Genomic DNA, 11,643 nt, shown 5'->3' with positions numbered 1-11,643 from the left:
TTCAGTCTATGTTTCTATAGACATATAATATGAGGCCCGGTTCCCATTTATACAGGTGGAAGCCAGGAGTAACTCCTGTGAAGTCATGGAATTACTCCATGTTTACACCAGTGTATCAAAGAAAAACTAATCCTTCTTTCTCCATTTCCTGTGTTTCTAAGAGCATGCTTCCGTCTTAGTTCTGAGGTCAGATTCTCAGCTGTTGATCTACCTCCTATGTATCACTGGAGCAGCACACCAGGGATGGAGGACTGCTCTGACAGCAGTGGGCTGGGGAATACTGAGGTGGAACACAGCCAGCGTGACTTTATGCACCCACTCTTGACCCTCGGCACAGTGAGTGACCCAGAAATGTGGCAGAGTATGCTGCACTGAGGGTCATGGGCCTGGCCTTCTGGCACAATTTAAAAAGCTCTGAAATTGATCTAACTTGCGCAGGAAGTCAAAAAGGACCCCGGATGCCCCAGCACTGCAGGGCAAAAATATTGCAAGAGCCATGTGTAACCTCCTCCCTTCACATGGCTGGCAAAGTTCAAGAGTACCTGAAGATCTGACTCATGAAGTAAGAATGTGTCTTTAAAAAGTAAATCAGCTCTCCCGTTCTGGAGGAGAGTAGCTGTCACTCTGAAGGGCATTTTATATACAGGGCATTTTTGATGGACAACAACAGTAATGGGAGACCAAACACAAGAGATATCCTTTTAAAGAGAACACACACAGTTTAATTTGTATTTTAATTTATTGTTGTAAGGTAGTCTGATATAATAAAGTAAGAGGTACTAACGAAGTCTGGGTTATAACTAGAAATATATACACTAAATACTTACCAGTTTTAAGATATAATGCGTCAGCTTTATTAGAGCTTCTAAATACCTCTGTTCCACTAACTAAATGATACTGTTTCTGTGAACGGACTACTCCAGTACAGTGTGTTTTCTCATACAGGCATGCATTTTCAGCAGATTCGAGAGAAGAGTATACTTTTGGCAACAAATTTTGTCTTTGTGTTATGATGTGGCCTGCATAAAACTGAAACATGTCTTCAGCTAAAAGAGAAGGAAAAATATCCCAGAATGAAACAGCAGACACTTATCCTCATCCAAACAACAGGAAGGACTTTCAAATATAGACACCCTACAGCTGTTTCCCAACACTCCCAGTTGTCTCCAGAAAATTATAAAGGATAGCTACCTATTACTGCCTTCATTTTCATAGACAATATCTGACTGCCTTCCCAAGGTGTTGTGAGGATAAATCCATAAGGATTACTTATGGATTTATTCTCACAACACCCTTGAAAGACAGTAATACCTCCCTATCTCAACTCTGTAGAAGGGGAACTGAGGCACAGAGCAAGTGACCTGACCAAGGGTATACAGGAAATCTGTTGCAAAGCCAAGAATTGAATTCATCTCCCAAGATCCAGCCCAGTACTTCATAGAATACTTCATCCTCTAGTATAAAGCCTAGAAATCCATGCAATAATCCACTTGATATAGCAATCCTAGTAATCCACTCAAGGAAAAAGCCAAAAGGTACTGTAGCGGGGTGGTCACCCACTCCTGCCCTAAAGGGCTTGATATCAGCCCTGGGAGAGGGCTGAAGCTGCGAGAGGGCTGCTGCTAGGAAAAGCAGCAAGCCTTGGTTGATTGGGGAAACAGCCACAGCTGCGGCCATGCCCCAATCACGGCCCAGCTGGACTTTATAAGAGGGCAATGGGCCAGGAAGCCACAGTCTCACTCGATGTTGAGAAGGATGGGCCTGACTGTTAGGAGCTGAGCAGGGTACCTGAAGTGGAGCAGGGCTGGGGAAAGGCCAGAGGAGCTGGGGAGCTCTGGCCTGGGAAACACCCAGGCTGCAGGCCTTGTAGAAGGCCTAGGAAAAGGGTACTTGGGTTGCAGAGGACAGCCCAAGGGTAGGCAGAAGCAGCAGGTCCAGGTTAGAAGGTCTTACCTCCTTGTCGATGATGAGTGGCAATTATACTGCAGTCCTCCCCATGGAGTGGGGGCTAGATGGTGACTGGCAGTAGCCAAAGACTGAGGTGAGGTGGGGATAGAGGGTGGGGGTTCTCCGGGGGCGGGGAGACCCAGATCTGTGAGGGTACTGCCAGGGGGCAGTACCCTGTCGTGAAAGGGGCACCGGGGTCCTGGAGGGACTCTGGGCCCAGCGGCAAGCGGGACACTGGCCTGCAGGGGATGCTCCAGAGGCTGAAAACGCTAATTCCCTGGACAACCAGCAGGAGGTGCCGCAGGGGTGAGTCCCACCCTGCTACAGGTACATGCACAGAAATGCAATGTCCAATTGCATGACTACATTAGCATGGTTTGGGCAACTGCATGCACAAATCTGGTGACTGTGTGTACACATGGGTGTTTAGACTCCTCACTGTGCACACAACTGTACTAATTATATATGAAAAATGGAAGCGTGCAATTGTGAATGTGTTGGGCCTGATTTTGATCTTACTTAGACCAGGGTAAATGGACAGTGACTGTGCTAAATTTAATGGAATTACACTAGAATGTGAAGACAATCAGGCCTGTTGTTGTTCATGGACTCAGCATCACCCTTTTCAAATAAATAGTCTATTACGCATTCAAGTGTTCCACACTGCTAATTAAGATTCTCTAAGTGAACTATCCTTCACAGAATCACAGCTGTATGAGAGAAAGGATAAGAACGTTTTCCAAAAATCTATGCAAACAAATGAAAAAAAATAAAATTTGTGTTTACATGTGGAATAAGTTCATTAAAAATACTGAATCATTTGTAATAAAAACTACAAGTAGAAGAAGCAAAAGAAGAAATGAAAGAACAGAGAAATGCAAGGACTGAACAGAAAAGTTATCCTGTAACTTACCTTCATTTCTTTTACACACAAAATGATATTTTAAAAGGCAACTAGCTGCTTCTAAAGCTACTTTATTATGCTGAAGAAATACACAGTTTGCAGTTGCATTCCTATGTACGTTTAACCTGAAGTAAAAGCAAAATTCTAATTACACTTAATAATATATGTAAAATCCTCCAACATTACTGCAGTAACTTGGCTGCATAGCTGGATCAGAACAAACCCCACAAAGGTTAAGACTTCAAGAGCAAAGAGTAAGGCTTCCCATGTAGTAGATAAACAAAATTTGTACAACTGATGCTGTACGGTAGAGCATCACAATGCAAAAAAGTTTATATATAGACACATAGTACTACACTGTTTGCCAGAAAAAGAGAAACAGAAAATACCACACATGCAATGTGACAAAGTTAAATTTCAGAGTTTGGGAAGGGGATGGGAAGAACATATCACCCCCCTGCACCCAACAGAAACAGAAGAGGAAAGTTAATGGGGCAAAGGGTACTGGCAATATTAACTTTCCTGGGAAGCCCCTATCTCTTAGGAAATCCATTTTGTCTTTTTCTAGATCTAGTACTAAAAGATATGGTGTTAGAAGGTCTTACCTAACAAGTTCTCAATGCCCAGTGTGCTCAAGACAGTGTAGACTTTAATGCACACTAAGCTGGGTGAGATGAAGTCCAGCATGTATTAAAGTCCACACCAGGCTTCTAGAACATGTTAGAATATGTTGGTTTATACCTTCTGACACCACACCTTTAAATCCTATTCTAGACAAAGGGGAATATTGCTAAAGGTATTTGGGCACCTAACTCCCATGGAAATCAAAAGTTAGACACCTAAATACCTTTAAAAATCTTTCCCAAAGTTTTAAAGCAGTGTCCCAGGTGCAGGGGACAGGTACCAAATGGACAGCCCTGCTCTCATGGGAACCAGTGCAGACCCAGAGGCACGAGGCCTCTGAACAGCTGATTCTGTCTCCTCCTTGGATTTTCGAGAGTTATGCTCCAAACCCTGGATTCTTCCACAAGCCAAATGTCATGGCTCCTAACTCTCACACTCAGCTAAAATTTGGGCCCATGATCACCTGCACCACTATCTTCATGCAGAGTACATCGAAGGAAGATGAAAGCACATAGCTATAGTTTATAAAAGCCATTACACTACACTGCAGACAAAATAGCATCAGGAACTTATTTAAATGCATTTAACGTGTCCACACTAGAATACTTTTAATTGTACGTTCACAGGATGTGATCACTGAAGTATTTAAATTCCTAAAATAAGTGTTTATTAATCCAAATGTTCAAAAGAAAAACAACAAGTACATTAACGTTTGGAGGGAATTGTCTATTTTTTTTTAAGGCCATGACATAAAAACTATTTAATTTAGCATGATATAAACAACAGAATGAGTCAATCATTCAAACCTGTTAATGACTACAAGTAACAGAGCAAGAAAGCGAATAACCTATGAACTCTACTCATTTTCATTCATAAAAAAAAATCAATTTAGGAAAGGCTACCAGTTCAGAGCTGTGTTTACTCTTGATCCATCTGCCCATTGCCACTCAGATGTTGATGTTTCCCATTTCATTCCTATCCATGCTGGCTGTTTTATCATCTTTTGTAGCCAGCCCTGTAAAGTAACAATACATACTGCACTACAAACTGACAAATAAAACGTTGTGTATTTTACCAGCAGTTTATGTCCTTCCCATAATTTAATATTGTCCGAATCACAGGTGGTAAGTTGTTAACCCTGTCACCATATCACTTTCTGTTATGTACAGTTTTGGGTGCCACACTAAGAAGGATGTGGACAAATGGAGAAAGCAACAAAAACTATAAAAGGTTTATAAAACATGACCTATGACGAAACATTTAAGAAACTGGGCATGTTTAGTCTTGCAAAAAGAAGACGGAGGCACAATCTGTTAACAGTCTTCAAGTATGTTAAGGATTGTTGTAAAGAGGATGGTGATCAGTCATTCTCCATTTTCACTGAGGTAGGACAAGAAATAATGGGCTTAATCTGCAACAACACAGATTTAGGTTAGATATTAGGAAAAATCTTTAACTATAAATGTAGTTAAACTCTGGAATAGGCTTCCCAGGGAAGTTGTGGAAACCTATCACTGGAGATTTTTAAGAACGAATTAAGACAAACATCTGTCAGGGATGGTGTATGTATACTTGGCCCTGTCTCAGCGGAGCTGGACCAAATGACCTCTCAAGGATTAAATTTTATGATTAAATTCCAGTTAGACCCCATTGTATTAACCACAAACACGTAAACAAAGTCAGGGAGAAGGAGACAAACCATTCATAGTCTTTATAACATCAAACCTTTTCAGCCAACAATTCCAGCTGCAACAGACTTGTTCTTTTAAAATGGCTGCAAAACAGCCTGGCTTCCATCCAACTCAGAGTTCTATTCCTTTCTATAAAGTAACAATGTCCATTCCAGTACCACCAGCCAAGCCCAAGAGGACATTTCAAGCTGTACTTGCCTGACATCATTGGAAAAAAAGAGAAAAATATGATATAACAGCTTTCCTTTTCCAATTAAAAAGTTGTTTCCTGTGAAATTTAGCTTCTCATGCCCCCCTCACCACATAATTGTTTCTGTTCTACCAGCTTTTTTATATTTTGTGGCAGGAGCACTTTTAGAATGAAGAGGGGGACTGACAAATGTTGTACTTCTTCGGGAACACTTTCAGTTAGTTTCCTCCATATGGCAGCTATTTCCATATTTATGCACAAAAATATTCATTTGCTTGTGCAAATTGAGTAGGTGCACATGCAAATGCCACTTTAGTGAGTATGCAAATAGATTTGGCAACACACTTGGCCTTATTGGAGGCCTGCTGAAAATGTGGTATTCTCTGCTGCCCAAAAGCAAAATTCACTCCTGTGCAGAGCCAGCTCTAAGTCACTGCACCAGATAAGTCTCACTTATGCCTGAGTTTGAGAATAGGGGTGGGACTTTCATGGTGCAATCGCCTTGGGCTAGCCCTCTGCTCAGGGGGTGAATTTCACCCCAGAGGATGGCAACAATGTTGTACACTTTATAAAGCAAAACAAAAAATCAACAAGGCCCCAGAACTTCACATAACACTACCGCTCCACTCTCTATACTCAGAGGTGCAGGCAAGGTACCTGGGAGATATATAGATATTTATATATATGAATTGAAATGAGCAACATTCTTATGAGCAGACAAGGTATGTGAATGTGAATCTCAGCACCTTAACTGTCCAACAAAAAAAATAGTGTCACAGACACAGGGAAGAGCAAAGGAGGGAGCCTAGGAATTCACATATCCATGTCAGGTTTACCAGTCTTAAGAGCATCCCTTTGGTTTTGCATATTCAATTTTTAATGTTTTCCCCCAAGACATTAATGACACATTCTTGCAGTACATATGTAGCGCAGTATAAACATTTTATTCTGCAGACAGCACAAGTGGGAAGTGCCATCTCCCTTCTGAGTTTTGCAAATCTCTCTGCAGGAGAAAATGATATTCAGCACTGCGTAATCTCAGTAAAGTGAACAGGCTTGTAGAGGGAGTAAATCATACAAATTTAATTCTGTTATACTAATGTCAATCTGGACTAATTACAGTGACTTTAAAGTAGTTACTAGACATTTAGACTGGAGAAGGCAAGAACAGAATTTGGCCTTTTGTGTACTGATGGACCTTTGCTGTAGAATTAGAAAAAGCTACAGAACAGGGTAACATTATTTAGCTGCATGTAAGAATCATATGCCATAAAAATGAAAAATCAGTGCACATTTGTTGGATTCCACCAGAGTGTTCTGGGGGGAGGGTGTTTTTGTTATTTTTAAATACTTTTTCCTTGGCTGAAGGAATTCTCAACTTTCAATTCCCAATTTCAGACAGATCTGACTTTTGTTTTAAAAAGGCTTTACCTAAATTACAGACACCTACATCCTCTGGCTCAGCACAAACTGTAGCGTCCTCACACTTTCCGGATATGCTAGTGCATGGCTTGTCCCAGTAGCAGTCTGGGCATTTCTGTTCACAAGATGGTCCGTAGTATCCAAAATCACAAGCTTAGAAAGAAATTAAAATCCTGAAAAACCTCCATAATGGTTACATGGACAGTAATTGCTGGAAACCATGCTAAATAATTGTTTCTCAGGTCTAACCGATGTGAAATGCTTAGAATTTCTAGCTAGGGGTCACGAATTTAAGACAAAATAGGATTTCAGAAATCTAAATTCACTTATTACAGAGCAGAATATCCACATAAGCTTTATAGTGAAAACCTCTATTGGAAGCTGTAATATTTTATTAGGGACAAAAGTTTATTGATACTCTGTATCCATTCTAACATCTCCCGAAAAGGTACCTCTAAATAATGGACACTACCTGATTTTAAGTATGTTGCGCTTTGTGCAAATCCACTGATAACTAATTTAGAGTCATGTATTAGGAAATAACTGTCTTGCCATAACACGTAGCCAATGCATCTGGACCTCTGCATTACACAGATTTGTCTGGCCAATGTGTGGTTAGTGTATTTAGCTGATGCTGCTGGAGTTGGCAAGATCATCACTGCATCCCAGATGCTTATGAACAAATCAAGATCTGGAAGGGGGGAAAAAAGGTTTTCATTGATTTAGCAAAACAATGCTATAGTACAAGACATTAACTCCTCATTAGTGATTAACATACGTTATATATACACATTAATCATCTTGCGGTACTCCACTAGTAATGACATTAGCCGTTTCATTAATAACTTAGAAGGTGACTGGAGTAAATGTAGAAATATACAAAGTAATACATTCGCGTATATACACACACACGCATATATTCAGCATAGTTTCCAGCAGTAAGTGTCCATGTAAAACAAATTTTTTTTAGCTTGTGATTTTGAACACCAACCCTGAAAAACTTTCATAGTGGTTACATGGACACTTACTGCTGGAAACTATGCTGAATATATGCGTGTGTTTGTGTGTGTGTGTATACGCAAATGTATTACTTTGTATATTTCTACATTTACTCCAGTCACCTTCTAAGTTACTAATGAAACGGCTAATGTCATTACTAGTGGAGTACCGCAAGATGATTAATTCAACAGAAATGATGCAAAATTGATCTGAACAGTAATGAAAAAATCTTTTACTACAAATAGTCTGCTGACAATAAAACAAGGTACTTCTCTGCACTTCTTCATAGCCAGCATATATAAGTCAATGGCAGTTACTTGTCTGAAGCTCCACACAGTATTTTGAACATTTTTTCCATGTAACGTCAGGTGTCTCAAAATATCAGAGGACAATCTGTATGTATTCACCCATATTCACGCATATTCACATGTAACACGTCATCTCTCCCTCTGAGCCTATACTTTTAAAACTGTGTCCTGAAACTTTTGATGGCCTTTGACACCAAAACGAAAGTTCACTACTGGACAGTCTTGAATGAGTTTGAGTGAGAATTCTTTGAAATACTTTGTTGTAATGGGTCCTTTTTTCATCGCCCAATGCTGCTAAAAAAGCCCTTTGGGAAATAAAATGCCTTCAATCTCATAGGGAAAACTAATCTTGATTATTCAAAATTTTACACCAGTAAGGGTGAAATTCACCCGGGTGCAGATAGCCAGCCCAAGACGTAGGCACCATTTAACACCTACTGAAATCCTCCATGCTGGCCACCTGCAATGAGGTGAATATCCCACAGTAAGTGAATATAAATCAGATTCCAAACCTGGTTCTGCTGGCTTCTTGCACACCCATTCCTTGGCTCTCCTACAGCCTGCTGCAATGATATGTTCGCCAACTGACATTTCAACACATCTCAGCCAACTGCTTCTCTTTCTGAAATGTAGCCTGTTGTGGAAAATAAAAACAACTCAGGGGGACTGTTACTTTTGCGGCTAACGAGCATCTAACTTAAAAATGTCAGTAAATGGAACCACCCCGGGTGGGACAATGCCAATGATAGAAGGTATAGAAAAGGTGGAAACATGACTAAAAGCTAATGTGGTGGTTTGTCTGCAAGTGCCTGCCAGCGATTAACGAAAAGCATGGCAATAAGAGGGGAATTCTTATTCGCAGCCAATGGAGTCACTACAATTTAATCCAGAACTGGATTTCAGAAAATTAAGTCTACTTTACTACAGAGCATGACATCCATGTAAGCGTCAATATGCTGAAAATCCGGTAAACTGAGAGGGTTGTGTTTTTTTAATTAAAAACTATAAAGAGGAAGAAACATTTTATAACGTAAGACAATGGAATAGCCACAAAGAAAGGTTAAAGAATTAACATCAATGGGTGTAATCAGAGAAATACTAGATAAAGACCTGAGTCAGCGTCTGCCCTTCATCAGTGTAAATCTGGAATTACTTCATTCAAGTTAGTTTATGCTGAAGTGAGAGAGAACTGAATTTGGTTTCCTAAGGGGACTGTAAAATATTCTACAAATACTATATTCTATACATAGTGTACAGGTATATTCTCTCTATATTTCATATATAAATAGTCTATAAAATAGCCCATGAATATTTTCCCACACAGAGTAGAATGACTAGATGAATCTTACCTGAATATCTGGACATTAACAACATGTCTAAGCTAATAAAATTGATTTTTTTTTGGATCTCATTATTGTTTTGATGTAGTTTCAGATCACAACCACACTATGATAGATGCACATAGATTGCTTGATATACAGACCATTCCAATACACTAGATGCATTATCTCCATGTGCCCAGGCCCAGGTGCCATCTTTGTTTATATCTTGCAACCCTGTCCATGTGGGTCCATTCAGAGATGATTTAATCCAACTCTGTATACAAAAGTTTTCAGAAACAAAAAGGAAAAAGTGTCTGTGGTTTTACTGTTATCAAAATGAAACAGGACAATTATTAAAAGAGAAGAAAACCATATTATCTGAGTCCAAATCTGCTGATGTCTCATGCCAGAAAAAGTCCACTGAGATCAAGCCAATTCCTTGGATGCTTGATACAGCAAACACTTCTGATCCAAAAACCTTCCTGTGGTGCCTAGGGCTCCACATAAACGTCAATGGAACTTCCAGATGTTCAGCACGTGCCATAACACCTGAGCGGTGTCACCCTTCCCAAAGTTCTGCCAGCCTAGGCCAAAAACCCATTAAGAGAAGAAAAGCGGTGACATTAATAACTGTACCAGTTCTTCCTGGCTTTCAAACCAAACCAGTTCAGCACCTCTGTATCGACTGCAGGTGGAATTGGCATCCTTCCACGGTTTCGTTTTAGCATGTGAGATATAGTAACAGTACCTGTTCCAGTAGCGCCACCCAGCCTCATCTGGACATTGCAGACTGACTGTGGCTTTAAAAAAAAAAAAAAAAAAAGCCACAGCATTGATCTCTGTTATGTCAAAAACAACATGACGGTCTTTTACCCTTAAAATAGTCACATTCTTTGCGTTCATAAAACTGCCAACAATTCATTCTGATGGTAAATTCCTCTCTGCAAAGAAGGCTGGCATAAGGCCTATGCACAATTCTCCTACTTATCCCATATTACAGTGATGTGAGTTAGGTGATGTATAGTCCTTGCACTGGCATTTTGCATGGTGAGGAGGATGTGTGTGTGTGTGTGTGTGAGAATAATTCATCCTCCGCACGACTCCCTTTGAATTTAACAGAGGCTGCACAATGAGATCCCTGGGAACCACTTTGAAAATTTAGAAGTTAAGGCATGAGGGAAAATACATATGTTCCTCAGCCTCCTGAGATTGCATGATTTTTTTAAAAAAATCGGATGTGATACAGTAAATTTTCCTGGATCCTCATCAATAGGTCTATCAAGATACTTCTCTTTCAGCTCCCTGAAGAGGCTTTAACTAAGCTGTTTGCAGTGCATGGACAGAAAGTAGACCAGAGAGCCACATGAACAATTGGCAAAGAGTTTTGTGGCACCTTGTAGACTAACAGATGTATTGGAGCATAAGTTTTTGTAGGTGAATACCCACTTCGTCAGATGCATGGAGTGGAACATGAACAATTGGTTTACCTACATTTCTGTGCACAATTGTATTTATGTGCACAAACTGGATGAACAGACACATCTGTACAATTTAGCACCTACAATAAGGCCCTGATCCTGGAAAGTTTCTCATGTTCTTGTGTTTGCAGGATGAGTGCTTGAGTGTGCGATTTGTTACTGCATCGGCAAATTAGTCACCTGTGTGTCCAGTGATGCAATCTGTAATCTCTACAATACACAGGAGAGACCCCATAGCAATTTCAAATTGAAGTTTGCTCTGATGTAGTTAGCCAAAATTTCCCTTCTTATTACTCTTAAACAGTGTGCCCTGTGCCAAATGTCAGCTCAGCTGCTTCCTGTCACTCCAAAAGTGGCAGCATCGCCATGAAGTTATACATATTCTGCAGCATTTATGAAACGCTAAGACTCCATGGTACTCCTCTCAGGTCAGTTTTACACTGATGTAATCCCAGTGGCTTCAATGCAGTTACCTGTATTTGAGAGGAGAATCAGGTCCTATCTTTCTGCCTGCAGCACCAAATACCATTGTATTTGGACTCCACCATATTGGTTAGTACTTTACTCTTTGGAATGAAGAGGTGTTAAAGGGATGCAAATTATGATTAACTTGCTTCCTAAAGGAAAATCAGGCAGTTCCTCCCACAGCTCTGACCTACAAGATCATGGTTTAAATAACCCTTATTATGTAGCCTATTATTCTTGGGCTTCTATGTGCTTTGTAATACTGCTGTAATGCAGGTGCATTAATCTATAGT

This window comes from Eretmochelys imbricata, chromosome 8 (assembly GCF_965152235.1).
Source record: "Eretmochelys imbricata isolate rEreImb1 chromosome 8, rEreImb1.hap1, whole genome shotgun sequence".
In the NCBI taxonomy this organism is placed as follows: Eukaryota; Metazoa; Chordata; order Testudines; family Cheloniidae; genus Eretmochelys; species Eretmochelys imbricata.
This window is presented reverse-complemented; position numbering follows the sequence as displayed.